The sequence below is a fragment of the Scyliorhinus canicula genome, chromosome 20, assembly GCF_902713615.1.
Source record: "Scyliorhinus canicula chromosome 20, sScyCan1.1, whole genome shotgun sequence".
NCBI classification, from domain to species: Eukaryota; Metazoa; Chordata; class Chondrichthyes; order Carcharhiniformes; family Scyliorhinidae; genus Scyliorhinus; species Scyliorhinus canicula.
Window position 1 is genome coordinate 59,201,737 of NC_052165.1, and position 25,503 is coordinate 59,227,239.

At 43.8% G+C, this 25,503-nt stretch overlaps 1 protein-coding gene across 2 annotated transcripts in view; it reads left to right on the forward strand.

Annotated features, from left to right (window-relative positions):
- Positions 1 to 25,503, forward strand: part of kiaa0930 (KIAA0930 ortholog) — a 139,837-nt gene that overhangs the window by 34,829 nt on the left and 79,505 nt on the right. The gene's annotated exons all lie outside the window — the stretch shown is intronic.

The window sequence follows — 25,503 nt, forward strand, 5'->3', positions numbered from 1 at the left end:
CAATTGGGGATGGGCAACAAATGCTTACTTGCCGGTGACGTCCATATCCCATGAAAGAATTTTTAAAAGTCAGCATCGTGATTTATTTTATATTAATCTTTAGCAATTAATTATGGCTCGTTTACTGGTGTCATTTCCTATCTTCTGAGTGACCGTTTGCAAATATTTAGCTGTTGTTCTGCAGTTGTATTTCCATGAGCTGGCTCTCTTGTTAACTGTCAGAAGAGTTTTCTCCATTAATAGTTTTAAATTTACAAACATTTCATTGCTCCTCCGAGCAATCTTAAACTTCCTTTTTTTAAATTCGCAGGAAAATTACAGTGAGGTGCAAGAACTGTTGAGTGACAATGGAGGAGTTCAGTCGTCTTAATATAGACTAGGATAGTAACAGTGCAAAGGGCCGAGAGCAGGGATAGAGTTTCTCAATTGTCTTCTTTAGGAAGCAGGCATTGTGGAATCTGCTAAGGAGGCACGAGTTAGGGAGCAGTGATTACAGTATTAGAAGGTTTAGATTAACTGAATGAAGTAGAAAAGGGGTATATATGACCGATTCAGGTTGATAATACAAGTGAGAACATGACTGAATCTAGAAAATTCCAAGGGGAATTAAGAGAGGATGTAAGAGGACATATGAAAATAGGCGAACAGCTAACCTAAAAAGGATTCCAAATGTCGTCTTTAGGCATATAAATAGTAGACAGGTAGTAAGACGATGGATGGGCAGCAGGATAGCACAGTGGTTAGTACTGCTGCCCCACAGCGCCAGAGATCCGCGTTTGATTCCGACTTCGGGCAACTGCGTGGAATTTGCATTTTTTCCCATGTCTCCGTGGGTTTTCTCTGGGTGCTTTGATTTCTTCCCACAGTCCAAAGATGTGGAGGTTAGGTGGATTGGTAATACTAAATTGCCCCGAGGTGGGGTTACGGGGATAGGATATGGGAATTGGGCCTAGGTAAGGTGCTCTTTCAGAGGGTAGATGCAGACTCGATGGGCCGAATGGCCTCCTTCTGCGCTGAATGGATTCTATGATTCTATAAATTAGGGAGCAAAAAGGAGACGTGCACATGGGGACAGAGGTTATTGGAACATGGGAGCAGGAGTAGACTTTTAGCCCTTCACACCTGCTCCATCATTCGATAAGATGATGGCTGATCTGGTGTGGTCTCAATTCCACTCTCCTGTCTGCACCCCCATAACCATTGACTTCCTCGCCTATCAAAATTCTACCTCGCTCAGCCTCAAATAAGTTCAGTGACCCAGTTTCACTGCTTTTTGGCGAAGAGAATTTCACAGACTAATGACCCTCTCTGATAGAGAAGAATTTTCCTCCTCTACATCGTAATAGGGAGACCTCTATTCTTAAACGAAGACCCTTAGTCTCCCCTGCAAGAGGAAACATCTTTTCAATATCAGCAGGTACAACCTGTTCAACCTTTCTTCATAAGATAAGCCCTTCATCGCAGGGATGAATCGGGAGAATCTGCTCCGTACTGCTTTTAACTAAGTTATATCCTTTTTCAAACAAGACCAAAACTGTATGCATCACTCCAGGGGCGAAATTCTCCGACCACCAGCAGGGTCGGAGAATCGCCTGGAGGCGCCTAAAATCCCGCCCCCGCCGTGGCAGAGATTCTCCGCCACCCGGGAAGTGGCGGGGGCAGGAATCTCGCCACTCCGATCGGAGAGGCCCCTGCTGTGATTCTCCGGCCCTGATGGGCCGAAGCCCCGCCGCTGGGAGGCCTCTCCCGCCGCCGAGGTTTAAACGACCTCTGGAACGGCGGGCTCAGCGGCGCGAGCAGGCCCCCGGGGTCCTCGGGGGGGCGATCGAACCCCAGGGGTGCCCCCACGGTGGCCTGGCCCGCGATCGGGGCCCCCCACTCAGACTCCGGGCCAGTGCACTGGCTGCACTATGTTCTTCCACGACCTCCGCCATGGCGGAGGCGGAAGAGAACCCCACATCGAGCATGCGCTGGCCGCTGACGTCACTGCCGGCGCATGCGCGGACTGGCGAATGCCTTTCGGCCAGCCCCGCTGCCGGGGGCGCCGGTTTTTTGCGCCGGTCTTCTGGTGGCAACCGCTCCGGCGCGGGGCTGGCCCCCAAAGATGGGGAGAATTCCCCACCTTTGGGGAGGCGCGACCCCTGAGTGGTTGGTGCCACTCCCCTACTCCGGCACCCTCCGTCACGCCGGGTAGGGGAGAATGCCGCACCAGATGTGACTCACCAATGACCTGTATGGCTCCAGTAAAATGTGCCTCTTTTTATATTCCATTACCTTTACAATAAATGCCAGAATTCCATTTGCCTTCCTAAATCACTTGCTGTCTCTGCATACTATCCTTTTGGGATGTATGCCCTAGAACACCCTGATACTTCTGTACTATTTGAGCTCTGCAATCTCTCTCCATTTAAATTATAGATTTTTCTATTCCTCTTGCTGTGGTGGACAAGCTCACATGTTACAACATTTATATTCCACCTGCCAATGTTTTTCACACCCACTTAACCTGTCTATATCCCTAGACTCTCCACACCATCTTAACAGCTTGCTTTCCTACCGATCTTGGTGCAATCGGCAAATTTAGCTTCCAATCATTTGGTCCCCTCATCGAAATCATCACATAGATTGTAGTTGAGATCCCAACACTGATGCCTGTGTAACTCCACTGATTACCCAACTTGCCAATCCAAAAATGACCTATTTGTCACTACTATCTGTCAGCTAACCAATTCTTTATCCATGTTAATATGTTGTCCCTCACATCATTTGTGTAGCAATATTTGATGTGGTACCTTATCAAAGGCCTTTCAGGAATAGAGGTTCACCACATCTACAGGTTCCATTTTATCCACCTTGCACGTTTGTTGCTCAAAGAACCTGAATAAATTATTTAACCATGATTTTCCTGTTCTAAAACCATTTTGACTCTGCTTGATTCCATTATGATTTTCTAAGTATTCTGCTATAACCGTCTTTTTTTTTTAAGGGTTTGCAGAACTTTTCATAATAAAACAGTAGTAACCATAATAAAACAAACTAGAGTGAACATTAACATAGTGCAAAAAGAGAATATGCAATTAAACAGACATTACCCCACGCGACCCAGTCGTCCCACACCAAGGGCAGCACGGTAGCATTGTGGATAGCACAATGGCTTCACAGCTCCAGGGTCCCAGGTTCGATTCCGGCTTGGGTCACTGTCTGTGCGGAGTCTGCACATCCTCCCCGTGTGTGCGTGGGTTTCCTCCGGGGGCTCCGGTTTCCTCCCACAATCCAAAGATGTGCACGTTAGGTGGATTGGCCATGATAAATTGCCCTTAGTGTCCAAAAATTGCCCTTAGTGTTGGGTGGGGTTACTCGGTTATGGGGATAGGGTGGAGGTGTTAACCTTGGGTGGGATGCTCTTTCCAAGAGCCGGTGCAGACTCGATGGGCCGAATGGCCTCCTTCTGCACTGTAAATTCTATGATTCTATGAGAGGTTGTTTTTGAAACTAGAGGAAGGTATATAGTGGTGTCCCTTGGGTCAGTACTGGGATCACTCTTTTTTTCTGATCAATGTTAATTCTTTTGAACTTATGTGTACAGGATATAAATGTGGTTTGTGAGGAGCCAAGTGGACATAGGCTGATGGAACAGGTGGAAGATTGTTAGATTAAATTTAATGCAGAGAAGCGTAAAGTGATAGATGTTGGTACGAACAATGCAGCGGGGCACAACAAAATAAAGGATACAATTCCCAAGGGGATGCAGGAGCAGAAGGACCTCGATGTATGCTCATAAAATTGTTGAAGTTCAGAGGGCTAGTTAGAAAAATAAGTTTTGTTTTTTTTTAAAAAGGGAATTCTCAGCTTTCTAAATAGTCATAAGAGTACAAAAGCAAGGAAGTTACAGTGAACCTTTACAATACACCAACCCGGTGGTCACAACATTCTGGGCACCATGATTCCAGAAGGATGTGAAGACTTTAGCGAGAATGCAAAAAAATTTACAATAAAAGTTTGAGGGATGAAGGGTATCATAGGAAGAATCTGGGATTATTCTCCTTGGAGAAGTTTGAGAGGAGATTTTCTGGAGGTTTCTGGAGCTAGAGAGAAATTGTTCACTCTCGGGTTGGCGGTGGCGCAGTGATATTGTCACTGGTCCAGAGATCCAGAGGCCTGTGTCAATGTCCTCGGGACTGGATTCAAATCCCACCACAGCATCAGGACATCCCAAGTGATTCGCAGCCAGTAAAGTTCACTTTTTGAACAATCTGTTAAGGATAGGAGGGGAATTAATTTAAATAATTATGATTTCTCCCCTCATCATCCATCCATAAACAGAAATGTGTTTTTGATTTTCTTCCCATTTATAAGCGGTGTGTTTCCCAAACCCTCAGTTTTGATGTGATCCAATTTTCCATTGACCCCATGGCAAACCCGAGATCGGGTGAATTCAGAGGGTTAGTTTATTTGTACAAATTCAAAATGCAGCAGCAGCAGGTTGACACGTAGACCCCTGTGCACTCATTCAGAACAAAGTCCACAGAATAAAAGAATGATTGATTCCAGAATTTGCACCCACATGAAACACAGTTCAATGTGGCATTCCTTCACAGACGTCGGCAGGTTGGTAACCTATGCTGTACAATTCACTATTCCAATGGCGTTGACTTCACGCAAGGTGATGGGCATGCAGAGGTGAAGCAGTCCTGTAAGCGATGGTACAGACGTTCCAGTAGAAACAGTGTATTCAAACTCGGCAAGGCCCCTTTTCTGTGCTGCTACTTATTTGTAAAATGGCCGACTGAGTTGCAGGACAGCAAGGCAGAGGTTCATGTCACATAATTCCCACTTGCAAAAAATACAACCCTCCCTTAGTACTGCATTAATGTTACCACTGAACAAAGACTGTCTTAGATACAAATAAATAGCCAGTCTAGGACTGATGTCAGGAAGCACTTTATGCAAATATTAATCTTCTGGTTTGGTTAATGGAGATAAATATAGGGGGAAATTGTTCAAGGGCAGTTAGATGCAGTGATGGTGTCTGGCCAGTTTCTTGAAAGAATTAGGTTATTGATCCAAAGTATTTTATCTGCGCTGACTAACTGCAGATTGCCCTTTTGCTCAGAAGTTGACAGTATAAATATTTTATTCTGCTTCATTCGCAAAAGTTGGTGTTCCCATTTGTTTATTTAAAGCAACCAGGTGTAAATGGAAAGCAATGTTTTGGATTTCTGTGGCTCATTTCAGGTGACAAATCAGAATTACAGGTGTAACCCCAAATACCAGCATCGAGCCATGACCTTTTGTTTTATCAGCAGGTCATCAACTCTGACTGTCTGAACTCCATTAAAAGTGTTGACTAACTTGAGAGATCTTCCTCTGTCATATATATACCTCATTGTACAACTGGTTTTGCATCTTTTTATGGCAGTTTTACTTGAGCCATCTGCTGTTTGTATTTGGATAGTCAGAGGCTTTTTCCCAGAGTAGAGGGGTCAATTTTTAGAGGGCATAGGTTTAAGGTGGTGCGAGGGGCAAGGCTTAGAGGAGATGTACGAGGCAAGTCTTTTATACAGAGGGTAGTGGGTGCCTGGAACTTGCTGCCGGAGGAGGTAGTGGAAGCAGGGACGATAGTGACATTTAAGGGGAATCTTGACAAATACATGAATAGGATGGGAATGGAGGGATACGGACCCAGGAAGCGTAGAAGATTTTAGTTTAGATGGGCAGCATGGTCGGCACAGGCTTGGAGGGCCGCAGAGCCTGTTCCTGTGCTGTACTTTTCTTTGCTCTTTGTTCTATTTAAAAAAAAAGAATATTATCCATAGTTCGTAACGTAATTATTTTGCCTTGACAATACATTTGTGTGGAAATTAATCCTTTCATGGAAAATTAGTTGAAAAAATGCATTTTACACAGAAACACAGAATTTACAGTGCAGAAGAAGGCTATTCAGCCCATCGAGCCTGCACAGGCCCTTGGAAAGAGAACCCTACTTAAACCCCACGCCTCCACCCCATCCCCTTTATCCCAGTAACCCCACCTAACCTTTTTGGACACTAACGGCAATTTATCATGGCCAATCCATCTAACCTGCACATCTTTGGACTGTGAGAGGAAACCGGAGCACCCGGAGGAAACCCGCGCAGACACGGGGAGAAAATGCGGACTTCACACAGACAGTGACCCAAGCCGGGAATCGAACTTGGGACCTTGGAGCTGTGAAGCAACTGTGCTACCGTGCTGCCCGCATTGTGTTTTCTTCCAAAATGATTGTTCTATGTTTCTTTGAGCGGTGCTGTGAACAGTTGTTGACTGTTGCCATTTTCTATCATTTGGAGAAGTTCAGCAAATTAGATTGGTGTTGATTCGCTGAAAGTCAAATGGACTGCATTCAGGCTTGTTATCAAGTTATTGCTGTGTGTGTTCTTACTATGAATATATAGAATTTCTTTGTGTTGCTGTGCGATTGAACACCGTGTATGGTGTTCTATTTTATTGTCTCTGCAGTTGTTGTTTGGAGGACAGAACCATCCTCTCTGCACAAATAATTTATTTTCCTGCTTAGTGGCTTCCCTTTGCTGGCAAAACAAAGTGAGCTCCTTCATTGTTCAGTGCAGTTAGACTAATTACTTCCATTTCCAGGAAATGCCTGATAAAGCTGAATGGAAAATTGATGAGTGGTGGAGCATTGGTATTCTTTGAAGGTCAAATGTAGTAATCACATTGGCGAGCAGGAGGTTATTTGAGAAACTGGTACAGTAGTAGTCATGAGAAGAACTCAAAGTCTCTCTTTCCCCCCCCCCCCCCCCCCCCCCCCACCCCGGTTTGGGGTGCCCATTGTAATTTCTTTCTTTTATTAAATTGTCCTTAACTTTGAAGACACCTTGTGCAGGATTCTCTCTAGGCTCATGCCGAAATCACGAAACGTGATTGGGCGAAACGTGATTCTGACGCTAAAATCGTAGTGGGCACAGATTTAAGACCAAATCACTATTCTCCGTCACCTTGACAGCAGCGTCAATGCGGTCTAGAATACACATACAGTAAACACCATTTGCATGTCATTAGCAGGCCCGACATGGTATTCTCCGGGGTCTCCACGATGCTCCGACTCCGATGGGTCGAGTTCCTGACGGTGTGGTTCACTTATGCTTTTAAAAATCGTGAAACCGGCGTCATGGCAGCTGAGGGCGAGAGAGTGGGTATGCAAAGTGTCCAACTTCACCATAGTTTTACAGTTGTGCCGCTGACCGGGGCTCTTCTGCCAGGGCCTGGGGGAGTAGCGAGAGGTGGGCTGTCAGGTCAGGGTGGACAGACACGGAACACCATTGCCGAAGCCAACAAGGCAGCCATGCAGCAGCACATGCCGCTAACAGGCTACTGTGAACACGAGCTATATAGGTGTCCCCCAGGCCACCCCCTAGTTGCCCTCTAACAATGTATCAATGAGGGGACAATGGATGTCAGTTTGATAACATTATCCCTGTAGCAGAATTGGAGCATCACAATGGTTCCTGACAAAAGAACCTCCATATTGATGGTAACTCTTTCAAAAGGTAATGGCTGGGACATTATCGGTCCTGAACCTAATGACTTGGATATCATCAGTCCTGGACCTAAAAGCCAGTTCTAGATGATCATTGAGAGAAAAAAACGTCACATGTTAACACCAATTGGAATTAACTCCAGCAGCCCGGTTGAGTAAGCAGCTGGCTATCACCTCTCAACTCCTCAACCTGTTTTATTTTAAACATCTCTGTTCATCTCCTGCCAAGTGATCTAAGCACAGAAACCCCATTGTGCTGCATCGTCATGCGTTTAAAGGTTATGTGTGTTTTTGTCTTCAACCAGAATGTCTTCAGACTGAACTCCAGCACGGAGGAAACACCCTCCGGAATTTGACTTTTCAGACTTGGAAATCCCGTGAACTGATAATCTCTGTAGTTCTTTTACTCCTTTTGCCGACTTACTGTATGAATGCGTACATGCGCCTCTGTGACTGTTGTTGCAAATACCACCCCCATCCCCTGGGTTTGAATGTGAACACTGACCTTCTGTGTTAATCATAATACGAGGAGTAAATTAGATATCTCAATGAGAGTTTGGGTGTTTGCACTGCAGTCAACTTGGATAAACCATTCAGAAACACCTCTGCTTACAGGTAGATGGGGTTAGGATAAAAAAAAAAGTTCTGTTTCTCTCTCCTGTCTGTAACAAAACTGTAAAATAGGTCATCTACTCAAGGCTTGTTAACCGCATGAGAAGATGACTGTAGGGCAAACATAATAGATTGTTTAAATTTAGGACAATTCCATTAGAGAACATGAATTGCTTTGTTTGACGGGAAATCCAATCAGCTATTTTGATCAAATTACAGGTCTGTCCCTTTCAAATTTGAGCTTCTTCTTGCTGTTTGGATTAACAGTCTTTGTGCGCAATATACTGGTTGTTTCTGGAAAGGAACTTTCTGACCACTGTAGGTTTATTGGATTTTTAATTTAGGATCAATGCGAGTACAATAGGAGCACAGGAATTAGGAGCCGAAGTAGGCAATTCAGCCTCTTGAGCCTGCTCCGCCATTCAGTCAGATCGTGTCTGATCTCTTCCTGGTCTCAAATCCACCTCCCTCCCTGTTCCCCATATCCCTTTAACCCTTTTTTAAAAATCAGAAATATATCTATTCCCTTCTTGAAACCACTTAATTTTTTTTTATAAACTTAGTTACCAAATTTTTTTTTGCAATTAAGGGGCAATTTAGCGTGGCCAATTTTCCTACCTGCACATCTTTTTGGGTTGTTGGGGTGAGACCCATGCAGACATGGGGAGAATGTGCAAACTCCTTAGGACAGTGACACGGGGCCAGGATTAAACTTTGCTCCTCGGTACCGTGATGCAGCAGTGATAACCACTGCACCACCATGCCGCCATTTTAACCATTTAATGACTCAGACTCCACCACAATATGGGTCAGCGAGTTCTACAAATTCACCACCCTCTGCAAGAAGCAGTTTCTCCTCATCTCAGTTCTAAATCTACTGCCTCTCAACCTATATCTGTGACCACTCATTCTAGATTTCCCCACAGGGGGGAACATTTGGTCTCCATTTACTTTATCAATCCCATTTAGTATTTTATACATCTCAATGAGATCCCCTCTCATGCTTCTAAACTCCAGCGAGTATCAGCCCAAACTGTTTAATCTCTCCTCGTACGTCAACCCTTTCATCCCCGGAATCAATCTGGTGAACCTCCTCTGAAATGCCTCCAATGCCACCACATCCTTCCTCAAATAAGGAGACCAAAACTGAACCCAATACTCCAGACGTGGTCTCACCAACACCCTGTACAATTGCAACAGCACGTCTCTTATACTCCAGTTCTTTTGCAATAAACGCTAACATTCCATTTGCCTTTTTAATTGCATGCTGTACCTGCATGCTGACTTTCTACGATTCATGAACAAAGACACCCAGATCCCTCTGCCCAGACACATTTTGAATCTGCTTTCCATTTAGATAATTTGCCTTTCTATTCTTTTGGCCAAAATGGATAACTAATTAACTAAATAACTGCCAAATGTTGGCCTAATCTCCTATCCTATCTATATCCATCTCTAAAATCTTTATCTCCACTTCACTGCCTGCTGACTTCCCCACCTATTTTAGTATCTCTGAAAATGTTTCTATGTTACACTCTGTTCCATTTATATAAATTGTAAACAGTTGAAGTCTGAGGACTGACTCCTGCGGCAACCCGCTAGTTAGATTTCACCAGCAAGCGAAGGACTGATATGTCCCGACCTCTGCTTTCTGTCATTCAGCCAATCCCCAATCAAATCCAATACTCTAACCCCGACCCTCTGCCATCTCACCTTCTGGATCATTCTTTTATGTGGCACCTTGTCAAACCTTCTAAGTCTAGATATACCACATCCACAGGTTCTCCACTATCCACCTTGCTGGTTACATCCTCAAAGAACTTGAGCAAATTTGTCAAGCATGACTTGCCCTTCATAAAGCCATGCTGACAATGGTGGTTTGAGCTTTGTCTTTCCAAATGTTCAGTTATCACCTCATATCATAATCAATGCATCCTGCTGCCACATCCCTTAATACCCTAGGGTGTGGGCAATCAGGTCTCAGGGACTTATCTGCCTTTAATTCCATCAGTTTATTCAATTCCGTCTCCCAAGTGATGGTTATTACACCAAGTTCATTTGCATAATCTACTTTTAGGAACATTTTTATTATCTTCTGCCATGAAGACAGGCAAAATATTGGTTCAGTGCCTCCACCATCTGTGTTCCTCATTATTACCTTACCAGTATTGTCATCTAAAGGGCCAATGTTTACTTTAGCTATTCTCTTCCTCTTTATATACTTATAGGAGCTTTTGGTATCAGTGTTTTCTGCTAGTTTCCTTTCATGGTTCATCTTGGCTCTTTTGATTTTATTATTAATCAAATAAGTTTAAAGTTATTTTGTGCTGAACTTTAAAGTTCTTCCAATCCAGTTTACCACTAGCTTTTGTAGTATAGTATGTCCTAGTTTTTGCTTTTATATCTTCCTTGACCTCTTTGTTTAGCCATGGACTGTTTTTCTCCCTTTTATGATTACTCTTACTCTCAGGAATTTACTTTAATTGTGAGGTATTTATTATCTCTTTGAACATCCACCATTGTTCCTCAATTGTCCTACCCTCAATTATTTGAGCCCAGTCTACTGGGCCAACTCTTTCCTCAGGCCTGTACCATCTCTGCCCAACACTGGGCACTCTGTCTTCTCACTCAATCTGAATTTGCAATTCTAGCATGCACAGTGGTTAGCACTGTTTCCTCAGAGCGCTGGGGTCCCAGGTTCGATTCCCAGCTTGGGTCACTGTCGGTGCAGACATAGTCTGCACGTTCTCCCCGTGTCTGCGTGGTCCGGGTGCTCCGGTTTCTTCCCACAAGTCCCGAAAGACGTGCTGTTGGCTGATTTGGACATTCTGAATTGTCCCTTAGTGTACCCGAACAGGCGCCGGAATGTGGCGACTAGGGGCTTTCCCCGGTAACCTCATTGCAGTGTTAATGTAAGTCTAATTGTAACACTACTAAAGATTATTTTTTTTAAATTAAACATATTGCCCTAAGAAACAATCCCTCATACACTCTATGAAATCTCCCTCGAGGCTACCCTTGCCAATTTGATTAATCAAGTCAATATGCACGTTAAAGTCACCCATGATTACCGTTGTGCCCTTCTCACAAGCCCTGGCCTGTCAGTTATTTTATTTGTTTTTTCTTTCTAACCAGACCGATTCAATACTTGGGCCCTTGATGTCAATATAGTTTCTTAATACAACCTTCATGACATCTTTAACCAATAAAGCAACTCCAACTCTATCCTTTGGGAATACTGAATATCCTTGGATATTCAACTCCCAGTCCCGGTCCTCCTGCACCATGTTTTGGTAATGCCCACCTAATCAGGCCCACTTGTCTCTATTTGTGCCGTCAGCTCATTGATCTTATTGCAAATACTTATTGATCTTATTGCAAATACTGCCAGCATTTAGATACAAGGTTTTTAACTCTGTCCTATTGATTTGCCAGGATTTTCATGTGCTCTACACCTTTCACACATTCTGACCTCCTTTATTAACCTCTGAAAAAACTCCACCTCATCCCCAACTTTCACTGCCACAGTCACCTTACATTTTGATTTTTTACGTTTCCTTTCCCGTCCGTTATATATCCAAGATAGTGGGATGGTGGATTGAGCCTTCCAGCATAAGTCGATGAGTTAGCTAAGAACCATTGTGGTGAATTTCTGATTAGGAAACATAAATGAAACCATAGACACGTTGCTGCTTCTTATGTCATCTCAGTATTCCTATCGCGTGGCATACGTCTCTGTTTATTAATGTTTTGTGAGCTCATTTTCCTAAAATGGTCAAACAAAAAGCAGACTGCTTTTTGATCACTGAGTGCTTTTTTTTTCTTGGTCACTGAATGGTGGTGGATGTTTAAGTAAACACATGAAGCATATTTAACTGCTCTTGTGTTAGTGTACGGAAGACACTTTCCACTAATATTAGTATATGTGTATGAGCTTGTGGTTAGTGAGTAAGAAAACCATACTGTAATAAGTAAATCACCCTTTCAGATTATTCCTTATTCGGCGCTGCCTTATATTGTATTGAAGTTGTGCAGGTTTTTCCAACCTCTGCCACTCAGCCATGCAAAGTTGATTGATTTATTATCACAAAGTACAGTGAAAAGAATTTTGCTGTGGCCAAGTTAACTTACACAGTAGACAAAACAAGATAATTGACAAATAGTGATCGGTTGCAGAACAAGGGCCAAACAAAGAAAATACATGAGCAAGAGCAGCATAGGGCGTCGTGAATAGTGTTTCTCCAGGGAACAGATCAGTCCGAAGGAGAGTAGTCTAGTAACTGTGGGGAAGAAGCTGTTCCTATGTCTGAATGTGCAGGTCTTAAGACTTTTGTATCTTCTGCCTGTCTGATAATGCTGTCTGCCTTCCTGAGGCAGCGGGAGGTGTAGACAGAATCAATGTGGGGATGGCAAGCTTGTGTGATGCGTTGGGCTGAGTTCACCACCGCAGTTTCTTGCGTTCTTGGGCCGAGCAGTTGCCATACCAGGCTGTGATGCAGCCGGATAGGATGCTCTCTTGTGGCACATCTGTAGATGTTTGTGAGAGTGGATGCAGACATGCCGAATTTCTTCAGCTGCAGTAGGAAGTAGAGACATAGAACATAGAACATAGAACAGTACAGCACAGAACAGGCCCTTCGGCCCTTGATGTTGTGCCGAGCCATGATCACCCTACTCAAACCCACGTATCCACCCTATGCCCGTAACCCAACAATCCCCCCCTTAACCTTACTTTTTAGGACACTACGGGCAATTTAGCATGGCCAATCCACCTAACCCGCACATCTTTGGACTGTGGGAGGAAACCGGAGCACCCGGAGGAAACCCACGCACACACTGGGAGGACGTGCAGACTCCGCACAGACAGTGACCCAGCCGGGAATCGGACCTGGGACCCTGGAGCTGTGAAGCATTTATGCTAACCACCATGCTACCGTTCTGCCCCGTTGGGCTTTCTTGACTGCTGCATCAACGTGAGTGGACCAGGACAGACTGTTGGCAGACACGTGAATAAAATCTCAGTGTAATATTTTAGGTTAACACTTTTTGATGTAAGAACATTAAAATGGCCCCTGCGTGCTGATTTCCACAATGTGCCGCTGCCCCACTCCCACCCCAGCCAACGTGCACCAGCACAAGTTTTCCTGTGATTGTTGTGTTCTGCTGCTTCGGATAACACAGGCTGCTACTTGATGCAGTCTTAACTAAAGGATGCTCCAGACTCTGAAATGAGTTCAACGTGTTTATTGAACTATTAACACAGTTCTCAAATGTGTTCGACTCTCTGCTAATCTAACTGTAGTAACTCAGTCTAACTGTACCAGCTTCCTCTAAGCCACGTGCTGGGGTGTGATGCTGCTGATCAACCTTGTCTAACTATCTAAATGTCTGTCCGTAGAAAGAGGCAGGGTGTGAGTGCCTCATCCCTTTTATAGTGTTTATGTCATGCCCCCTTGTGGTGATGCCACCTCTGAGTGTCCTGACTGCCCATTGGTTGTGTCCAATTCTGAGTGTTCATTGGTTGCATGTTTGCATATCATGACCGTGAAAGCAAAACGTATTCCTTTTAAAAGGAAGCTTCACGCCAATCCAGTGCAAAGAGATGTAGTCTTTCTGAAGTTGGGCTGGGTGGACTGTTCTTTCTCTGGTGAAGCACTGGACCTGACAGTATTACATTGGCTGTGACACGAGAGGATTGCGAAAAGAATGGAATCGCTTTTAGAACATGTGGCCTTTGACTTATCTGTTGACATTCAGCCCATTGAACAATATTCTTGCATCGTAGTCATGTTTTTTTTAACCTTCTGATCAATATGTTGATTCATTTCACCTTCATGTTCTAATTATATTCAGTCTGAACGTGAAGTTCATAGATTTTACAGTGCAGAAGAAGGCCATTCGGCCCATCGAGTCTACACCGGCCCTGAAAGACCACCCTACCTAAGCCCACACCTCAACCGTAACCCAGCAATCCCACCTAACATTTGGACACTAAGGAGAAATTTAGCGGGACTAATCCACCAAACCCGCACATCTTTGGACTGTGGGAGGAAACCAGAGCACCCGGAGGAAACCCATGCAGACACAGGGAGAACATGCTGACTCCGCACAGACAGTGATCAAAGCCGAGAATCGAACCCGGTTCCTGGCGCTGTGAAGCAACAGTGCTAACCATTGTGCCACCCCTAGTTATCATGTAAGGTCCGGAAAATGAATCAACGATTTCAAGAAAATTAAAGCTTAACAATGAGGTGTCCAGCAGTTTTGATGTACATTTTAAAATGAGCATTTATTCTGTAGATTTCTATGCATCAGTCATGGCACGGACAGAAAGAAATAGTCTGTGTGTGTGCGAGTTTGCAAAGTGGCACTTTCATTCCTATTCTCTAACTCTGAATGCTCTTCAACTTAGTTGCTTTTCCAGATGTGTGGGTTTGGTGGATTAGTGTGAATCTTTCAACGTTAAACCTTGTGACTCATGTTGGCAATCATTTAAGGCATCATTTCCTTATCAGGTTATCACATGTTTGTAAAAAAAAATAGTTTTGTAAATGCAGTGGTGCTGATTAGAAGGGTACTGGAGAAACACAGAATCTGTGTGTGTGTTATGTAATATGTGTAAGTGGAAAATTGTGGATGAAACTGCTATGCTTGGCTCCTAAGCAGTAGGTATTGAGGTTAAATGGCTATAGTGTGTGTGTGTTTGCACTTGCTGCACGTTGTTGCCTACTAGGGCACATTGTGAATAGGTTGCTTCAGTCGTGGCTCTGACTTTTAAGATTTGCTGAGTACTTTGCAAAATGGTTTTCAAAAGCAATCTCTTCAAGAAAGTAACAAACCTGTTTTCTACAGTTGACTGATTCCACTTTCATGGTGCTGGACGAAATGAAAACTTTGGTGGCAGTGGATTGGTCTGATAACCTTAATGTCGGAGTGATTAATTGGTTGGCTAATTTAAATAACTTGCAAAAGTATACACTGAGTTTTTGAAAGTGGCTGGTGTGCAATCAATTTAAAATTAATGTTCGAAGCATTGAATTTGTGTTCATGTGTGCACAGAGCAGTATGTTATTTGGCGAGCTAGGGTGTAGCTGTAGATTTTAAACGGAGGGCAACACTTACTTTCAAGAGCCCTAGTTGGGGAAGTGAATCTGCTGGCGCACTAGCAAAACTGAAGGAATCTTGGAGTTCCAAAGAGGAAACAACTTTAGGCGTGTTTGGAGCTGAAAGGAATGTGGACCTGGCTGGTCAGAACATGTGATACACATTTCCAATCAATGGTAAACGTAGCAAAGGTCACCTTCACTAACTTCAAGCAACTTGCAGTCTTTCAAAGCCGATGGAATGTTGGCTCCATCATTAGGATGCTCTTTACACTACATGGCATCACTGTTCTGTATTTCAACAAATGCCATTGGCCTACATACTAAAGGTACTTCAATATAAAATAGTGGTGGTCAAGGGTCTGGATCAGATAACGCAAATCCTCATCCAATTAGATTGCAGACGAGAGGTACCAGTGCATTTGCCACCTGATTCAATAATCCCAGGAATATTTGCACAGCAAGTATGGGTTTAGCTCAGTTAAGCACCTAATGGTAGCAAGAATACTGTGACTGGACATCTGTACAGAAGGAATCCTATACAGTAGAAAATAGCCAAACAAGCAACAATAGTGCATTTAAAAAAAAAAAAACAACCTGGGAACACATCTTCCCCAAATTAGTCATTCATCCCAAAGGTCAACTTTATGTGGCCTCTTGTGATCATTGGACCTGATTGTGACACTGTTTGCCCACAGGCCCACCTGCCCACCTCTATGGGCCCAGGTCCTGCACCAATGCACTAGATGAGGAAATAGTCCCTTAAATTCCCAAATATTAAAATGCTAAGCTGGAGACTGGCCTTCATGAAATTATTACTGAGGCTTCAGAAGGACCATTCTTGATGAAAAAGAGGGAGAGGATGGAATAGTTTTTCAGCTAAACTAAGAACATCTGTTTACTAAAACGTTCCAAATTTATTGACAGCATCCCTCAGCAGGGCTCATTTCATGATTCAGTTGGAATGTTGCCCTGTTGTAAATGCTGTAACCATGGGTGGAATTTTCTCAGTTATTGACTTAAGTATCAACTCAGATGGGAAAAGTGGTCTGTAGTCTCTCTGCTCAACTGCCGGCCTTTCCCGCCATATTGTTTGAGACTTGGTCGAAAAAAATCAAGGAGGTGAGTCCTACAATGTCAAGCTGGCAGGGTGGGCTCGCCAGATGCCTTGGCTACTGGCAGGTGGGGGGCACCCATTTTAATGAGTGCCCTGATCATAATAAAAGAGGAACCACCCCCCCCCCCCCCACACACACACACACACACACACACACACCCCATGGGCACAAACCTACCAAAAGGAAGCCCTCCTCTCCCGACACTGTCCACCAGTAGTGGTGTCACGCAGCCAGGGGAGTCTTTCATATGTGGCCAAATTTTCCAGAATCCAAATGAAGTCCCCGTCAATGTATGGCGAGAACTCAGTTACATCACTGGTGAGGGTAAGGACAATATATCGGGGAAATCCCGCTGGTGTGAAATATATTTTGGGACTCTCCCTCGATTCTGCTCCCTCGTGACAGTCAGAATATATTTTCTGTCTTGTGGCTCAGAATCAATAAGTTTTTGTGTGGAAAGAGGTGTGTCTTTTCTTACCCTTGGAGTGTGTATTCTAATTAAATAATTCAGCAGTAAGCTTTCATGAGTTCAAAATAAAGGTTATTTATTCTCACACACTTGCCTCAAACTAACAGTGTCCCACATTCGTTCTCGCGTAGGAACACACACTGAGACATGATATGAATAAAGATGATGCATGTTTACAGCTTACTTCAGCCTCTAATTTAATTTTTCCAGTCTGCGGTTTCTTTAATAGATTCATTTTGGTTATGAGCATGTGAGGTGTGGTCAAATGGCTCCTCACTTTTCCCTCATTGTTTGACCCCAACAGGTTTTTACACTTTAAATTCACTGAGTACTTAACTGTTCATACTTTGTGATCATAAAAAAGCCAATCAGGCAGGCTTTCTTCAGTTTAACAAAGAAGGTTACTTTTATTATATTTAAACCAATCTAGGTAAAATAATAAAATACACTCCCAATTTGTACACAAACATGCACCATTAAGGGAGGATAGATTGGCGAAATTGGAATCGATAAGAAATAAAAGTGCTACACAGTAAAGCTTGGAGTCCATACTGGCTTCAGGATAAATTCAATGGACTTGACGCTTCGAATTAAAGATGTAGATGCCAAAGTTGCTTGTTCTCCTGGAGTCACAGCTGTGGAAGTCTTTCTTTAAAGTCTCTGTCTCCTGCAGAACGGAGACAAAGTCAAATCAGTAGACCTGGTCCAAACTTGTTAGGTGGTTGGAGAGAGAGAGGGAGAGCAGGAGTTCCAAATACCTCAGTTCTGCTGAGAAACTCCTGCCAAACCAGACACGCACACACATGTCTGGTCATGTGATCTCTCTCCGTTTGCCAGTAATTCAAACATAATTGTTGTTTAACTTGATTGTGTCACCTGGAGAACAATCTTGATAATCAAAATCTTGTGTCCACGCAGTTAATCTTTGAACGGATTGTCTTCAGCTGTTGGATACTGAAGGTGATAATCTTGTCAATAGGATGGGAAGGAAGGTCTTTCATAATTCAGGGGGGTTGTTGTCATTAAGGACAGTTTGCAGGCTTGATGTCTTCACTTCATATGGTTGAAAAGCCCTTCGTTTTACTTAGTGTCCAAAGGTTAGGTGGGGTTACGGGGATAGGGCAGGGGAGTGTGCTAAGGTAGGGTGCTCTTTCAGAGGGCTGGTGTAGACTTGATGGGCTGAATGACCTTCTGCACTGTAGGGATTCTATGATTTCTCCTTCTGGGTTCTGACCAGTACATAAATGTAAACTTTTGCTTGATACTATCACATTTGATTTGAGCTTCGTTTATTGAGATAGGTTTTGCCATGAAGAAACATCTTGCATTTGTTGTGATGAATATTTCCTCTATTGAACCATTTGTTGCAGAGGATTTGAAATATGTTGCTGTGCCTGCATTATGCTGGGTGGTAGTCCTGGAGGGTTCTACCTGATGGCACTGTGGGGAATGTATTACCACATGGACTCACCACCACAGTCTCCAGGGCAATAATGGATCGGCAATAAATTTTGGCTGTGTCAATTTGTTAAAGAATTGAATGACCACTTTGGTGTGGCCTCCCAAGAATAAACTTTTGGGTGCCTGTTTGTCTGTCTGTGATGTATCCAGCCACTACTACTGTGCATTGAATTCATTTTGTAGATAATCTTTATTGTCACAAGTAGGCTTACACTAACACTGCAATGAAGTTACTGTGAAAATCCCCTAGTCGCCACATTCCGGCGCCTGTTCGGGTACACTGAGGGAGAATTCAGAATGTCCAGATTACTACCAACATGTCTTTTGGGACTTGTGGGATGAAACCGGAGCATCCGGAGGAAGCCCACGCACAAGGAGAACGTGCAGACTCCGCACAGACAGTGGCCCAAGTCTGGAATCGAACCTGGGACCCTGGTGCTGAAAGCCACAGTGCTAACCACTATGCTCTGGCATACGAGGTATGCCAGATTGACTCAGCTTTTGACCTTCCTTAACCGCATAGGTTTACCATGGATTTTAAGGGCCAGGTATAAAGTATGTCACAAAACTGCATTTATCTTCAATTGCTGATGCAACAAATCTCGATTTTCTGATTTTAGATTAATTCGCCAATAGTACTAACCGTAGAATTCTCTGAAAGGCCAATTTTATAAAATTTTAAGTAGAAGTCAGTGTAATGTTCTTGTTGGGTGGCCTTAATTATTACAAGAAAACTTGTAGTTAAAGTTATAAATGATTTATTAATATTAACTGGGGGTAAACTATATACAGGACAACAGATGAACAACAGTAAAGTCATGCACATGCAAGCTCTCTCTTTTACTTCCTCCAGCCAGTGTCTGGTCAGCTGACTTTACATTCACTTATGTACTAGTGAGACTCCTAGTGGTCAGTCGATGAATTGCAACAGAAACATGATATCACTACATCCCCTTTCCTTTGAAAGAATAAATGAATACTTTATCATCAGGATATTTACATGTGATACCATGAGCCGATGAATCTAACATTATTATGGTTTAACAAATATATAGATACATATATACACAAGAATAGCAAGCAAAGTATGCACAAATAGTCCAAGTCTGCAAATTGAGTGGATCAGGTTTTCTTCTGACTGGTCTTCTCAAAGTTTGACCATGCTACTCAGAACTTGTAGATTCAATGTTCTCCACGACATTCTTATGCTCAGGAACTGCTGCGCTCTGACACTGCAGCTGACGTTGATTCTGATGTAGATTTGTCATCCATCACGTTGTTGTGAAAGTCTTCTCTGGTTTTCAAGAGTGCAATGATTTCTTCTTAAAACCAACCCATCCTCCTCTCTCTTACACTGTAGGAACGTGGTGCTATGCCTTCAAGTACCATGGCTTTTTTCAACCAATTGTCTGAATCTTCTACTCTCACAATGGTGAGGTGATAACTGAGAGGTGATGAAGTTCTAGACACTCTATCACATAACTTGTTGTTTGTCTTTAATGTTTTGCATTTCCTGCAGTACCACTGCATTCTCATCCTTCTTTGCCAAGTATGGAAGTGTGGTAAGCAACCTTGTATTAATGAGTACCTCTGCTGATCTACCATGTGATAATGGTGATGTTCTGTAACTCAATAGTGCGAGATATGGATCAGATTGGCAGTCCATTGCGTTCTTCAACAATTGCTTACTGATACGCACACCTTTTTCAGCTTTTCCATTGGCTTGATTGAAATCAAGTGTTGCCACTCTTTACAGCTAAAACAAGGACCATGGTCGCTCACGACGACTTGCGGAATTCCATGTCGAGCAAAAATTGACTTGGCATGCAGTATTACACTGCTTGCTGTTATGCTTGCCAAAAGAGCCAATTAGGGATAGTTTGAAAAACAGGCTATGGTCATTAAATAATCTTTCCCTCCTTTGTGAAAGAGATCAATAGCCACTTCTGCCATGATGCTATAGGTAAATCAGATATTTGCACGGGTTCCTTTCTCCGCTTATTCCCCAATAAAATTGCCTTCGAAACCAACAGGTTCAAAACTTAAAGCTTATCTCAGCCATTTGATTTCCAGTTAGTTTGCTTTTACCTTTCAGTAACCCCCTCCATCAATTAAAGTAATTGCAGTTCAAAACAAACAGACTGCTCTTCCTCCAGTACCATGCAGGTCAGCTGATTTGTTGGAAGAAGACAGGCTGGCTCCCAATCCAGGGTGAACTTATGACCCTTTTTTTAAAAAAGCAGGTCAAAAATATTCCAGGTCAGCATCCAAGTGTTCAGATAATGCAAAGTCCTTTTAAAAAACAAACTATTGTTTTGAAGGATATAATTTTCCCTCCTATTGGCTGATTTAAAAACCCTCCCTTATCTCACTACTAACTTGGCTCATACAGCTTTCATGTTTTATATTAAAATCAATTTATTTTTAACTCTTTTAAAGTCTTAATATTTTAGTACAATTTTTAACCTCTCCCAAAATAATTTGCCAACTTTATTCCATCAGTAATCTTCTGTCATCAAAGCCTGGTGTTATGTAAATACATGTATTGCAAAAAACCATTTGTGTTTGGGCAGTAAATAATGACAAGGGGATGGAATTACAAACACAAAATCCTGTGACTGGTGAATCTTCTGGTCAAGCATTGACCAATTTCAAGAATGGTGAATAAAGCATGTGCAAAGTTTTGAGATGTACATTGGCTTGGCATTGTCAAACTAAAGTAAATGAGTTACCTCAGAGGCTTCCAGATTTTTACATCTCAGCACTGCAAAGGCATGGATGGGGCTGACAAATGCTCACACTCTATCTGAATGTATTTATTTGACTCGGGCTGGTTTAGCTCACTGGGCTAAATCGCTGGCTTTTAAAGCAGGCCAGCAGCATGGTTCGATTCCCGTACCAGCCTCCCTGGACAGGCGCCGGAATGTGGTGACTAGGGGCTTTTCACAGTAACTTCATTGAAGCCTACTCGTGACAATAAGCGATTTTCATTTCATTTCATTTTTCAAATGGGAAAGGTAGAGTTTGGACAAGAGAGTGAAAATGAAGAGGGTTCACGCTAAATTTACTATAATTGCTCAATTGGAAAGAACCAAGAATATGCGGGGAAATGTTCAGTACAGACCTACCCAGCAATTCAAACTATAGCCAAGCCCTCCAATCTGAACTTCAGGAGCTTTGACATCCAGACTCGAAATGTTGGCTCCATGTTCTCTCCACAGATGCTGTCAGACCTCCGGAGATTGTCCAGTGTTTTCTGCCTTATTCCTCATTGCTCTGATCTCTAATATTGTTTATTAAAAGAGACCCTACATAACATGCCCTCTCTACAACATGACCCATCACTATAATGTTGACATGTTCAGCTCAGATATCATTTATGGCTTATTTGTTTATTATTACACCAATAATATTCATTGTAAACCAACCCCATGACTGTAACTTTGAGAGACTAAGGAGATATCATGAGTCACTTCTAGATTTAGGTATCTACAACTGCATTGTTATTTAAATTCTGATATGTTTGACTTGTTTTTGAGATTTCCCAGCTCACCATATGAGGAAAGGGTCAAAGATAAACACAAACACTGAATAATATAGGAAGAAAACAAGTGTCTGTGCTATTTCTTTCACACAAGGGAATAGGAGCATCAATGTAACTACAAGATGACTCAGTGGTATGAAAAGTTTAGGATTCCTGGGACCGAGGTCACTGTAACTTTACTAGTTACATCCTTCTTTAAGTATGTAACTAGTAGAGTTGATGAGGGTGAGCCAGTGGATGTGGTACATTTGGACTTTCAGAAGGCTTTTGGCAATGTCCCAAATAAGAGATTAGCGTGTAAAATTAAAGGGCATGGGATTAGGGATAGTGTATTGAGGTGGATTAAAAAACTGGTTGGCAGACAGGAAACATAGAGTAGGAATTAACAAGTCTTTTTCAAATTAGCAGACAGTGGCTAGTGGGTTACCACAGGGATTGGTGCTGGGACCCCATCTAGTCACAATATATATTAATGATTTATATGAGGGAATAAAATATCATATCTCCAAATTTGCAGATGACCAAGTTGGGTGGGAGTGGGAGCTGTGAGGAGGATGCAGAGATCCTTCAGTGTGATTTGGATAAGTTGAGTGAGTGGGCAAATGAATGGTAGATGAAGTATAATTTGAAATTAGGTTATCCACTTCGGTAGCAAAAATGAGAAGGCAGACTATTATCTGAATAACCAGAGATTAGGAGGAGGAATGTGCAACGAGACCTGGGTGTCCTCGTACATCAGTCACTGAAGGTAAGCATGCAGGTACAGCAGGCAGTAAAGAAGGCAAATTATATGCTGGTCTTCATTGTGAGAGGATTAAAGTACAGGAGCAGTGATGTCTTGCTGCAATTATACAAGGCCTTGGTGAGGCCATACCTGGAATATTGTGTGGTCTCCTTATCTGAGGAAGGATGTTCTTGCTCTAGAGGGAGTGCAGCGAAGGTTTACCAGACTGATTCCTGGGATGGTGGGACTGACGTATGAGGAGAGATTAACTTGGTTAGGATTGTATTCGCTGGAATTAAGAAGAATGTGGGGGGGGGGGGGGGGGGGGGGGGGGGGGGGATCTCATTGAAACGTACAAAATTCTTCTAACAGGACTAGACAGGGTAAATGCAGTAAGGATGTTCCTGACGATGGCTGTCCAGAACCAAGAGTCACAATCTAAGGATATGGGGTAGACCATTTAGAACAGAGATGTGGAGTAATTCCTTCACCCAGGGAGTGGCCACTGACACATGAACAGACGGGGATTAGAAGGATATAGGCGTTTGATCTAGATAGGACACGTGATCAGCGCAGGCTTGGAGGGCTGAAGGGCTTGTTCCTGTGCTGTATTGTTCTTTGTTCTTTGGTCGGCGGAATTTGCTGCCACAGGAAGTAGTTGAGGCCAAAAAGAAGCAGTTAGATATAGCGCTTAGGGCGAAGGGAATCAAAGGATATGGAGGAAAAACGGGATTAGGCTATTGAGTTGGATGATCAACCATGATAATGAATGGTGGAGGAGGCGTGAAGGGCCAAATGGTCTCTTTCTGATCCAATTTTCTATGTTCCCACATTCTTTTAACTGCTGAATGGAAATTTCTGGGTGATGGCCAGAGATGTCCTACCTCCATCTTGTGGTCGGAGCAGTCAATCAAGTCCTAAACTTTCCCAACCCACCCCAAATGTTAGAAACTTGAAAGTGGCAAGTGAGCGATGAAACAATAACTGGTGATGCTGGATTTAGGTTCTTGGGCGGAATCCCCCCCCCCCTCCCCCTCCCCCCCCCCCCCCCCCCCCCACCCCCACGCCAGGTGGGAGAATCGCCGGGGTGCCGAGCAAGTCCTGCCACGCCGCCCCGGCACCCGCACGCGATTCTCTCCCCCCCCCCCCCCCCCCCCCAACCGGCGCGGCGAGATTCACTCTAGCCGCTGCAAGAATCGCTGCTCGCCGTTTGTAACGGGCGAGCGGCGATATTTCGGCCCGGATGGTGGGAACAATGCAGGAACGATGGGGGGGGGGGGGCGGCCTGTGGGAGGGGGAAGGGGGGTTCTTGCTCTGGGGGGGGGGGCCTGGAAAGGGGTCTGGCCCACGATCGGTGCCCACCGATCGGCGGGTCGGCCTTTCTGAAGGAGGACCTCCTTTCCTCTGCCGCCCCGCAAGATCCATCCGACATCTTCTTGTCGGGCGGCTGCGGGGAGGACGGCAACCGCGCATGCGCGGGTGATGTCATTTCGCCACGTAATTTACGCGGTGCCGCTTTTATGCGGCGCCAAGGCCCACCGCACATAAATGATGCAGCGCCACTCCTAGACCCCTGGGGGTGGGAGAATAGGGGGCTGGGAGCGGCCCCCGACGCCGGAATGAAACACTCCTATTTTCACTCCGGCGTTGGGACTTAGTCTCCCGATGGGAGAATTGCGCCCCTTATATTTCATTTCTCTGCATTCCCCTACCTGATTTCACATCCTGTATTCCAGTGGTCCAGTTCTTTTTGCTTGACCGAGAGCTGGCCAGAAGAACTTGGCTACGTTGTGCGTCAGTGAAATCCCATCACAGTCCAATTGGATTATGCGCGTGGAGAAGTTGCCAGCCTCTATTACTCTTTTACAGCTGTGGAATCTGGGACCGAGCTCACATCAGTCCCCACACGTCTATTGTTCCCTCCTCACCTCAGGTTGAGGTGCTTGTATTTGGTAATTGGAAACAGCACGATTGTTTCAGCATTCATTTCTAACTTACTACTTCCATTTCTTTTTGTTTGTTTTGTGTGTTTTTATGTATTTAAGTCTACTTCATACACAAGGACTTTTCCTCCAATCAACATACAAATATACTAAAAGGTGCAAAACCACAGCCCATTAGAACATAGAACATAGAACAGTACAGCACAGAACAGGCCCTTCAGCCCTCGATGTTGTGCCGAGCAATGATCACCCCACTCAAACCCTATATCCACCCTATACCCGTAACCCAACAACCCCCCCTTTTTAGGACACTACGGGTAATTTATCCTGGCCAATCCACCTAACCCGCACATCTTTGGACTGTGCGAGGAAACCGGAGCACCCGGAGGAAACCCACGCACACACTGGGAGGACGTGCAGACTCCGCACAGGCAGTGACCCAGCCGGGAACCGAACCTGGGACCCTGGAGCTGTGAAGCATTTATGCTAACCACTATGCTACCGTGCTGCCCCTGTAATCCAATTAGTACCAAGTACCCGTTTTCCAATTGACACCGAGCCTTGAGCTGGTCTTGATCGCAAAGTCTCAATTGATGGGAATAATAAAGCCCTAAAAATATCTTTGAAAGTCTCCTGTATTGCAGCAAATGACAAATCTGTGGAAAAAAAAATCACAAATTAAGTTTTTGTATTAGTTACGTTGACGTGGGACCATGGGATAGGCAAAGCCATCCTGCATTGTCATGGACCTTTTTAGAATGAAGGTAATTGATGACACAATGATTGCCCTCCTTCTAACAATCTGTAAATTTCAGATAGTTATCAATAATTACTGCTGCAGTTTTGATCAGAATCAAACTGAGTGCCTTGTTAATAATAGCTGTCATGGATCCAAAAAATTCTGACTTCTGGTGACAGATTTATATGGATCATAAAGGTTTCAAAAGAACGAAGAAGAAAGAAAAGTACAGCACAGAACAGGCCCTTTGCCC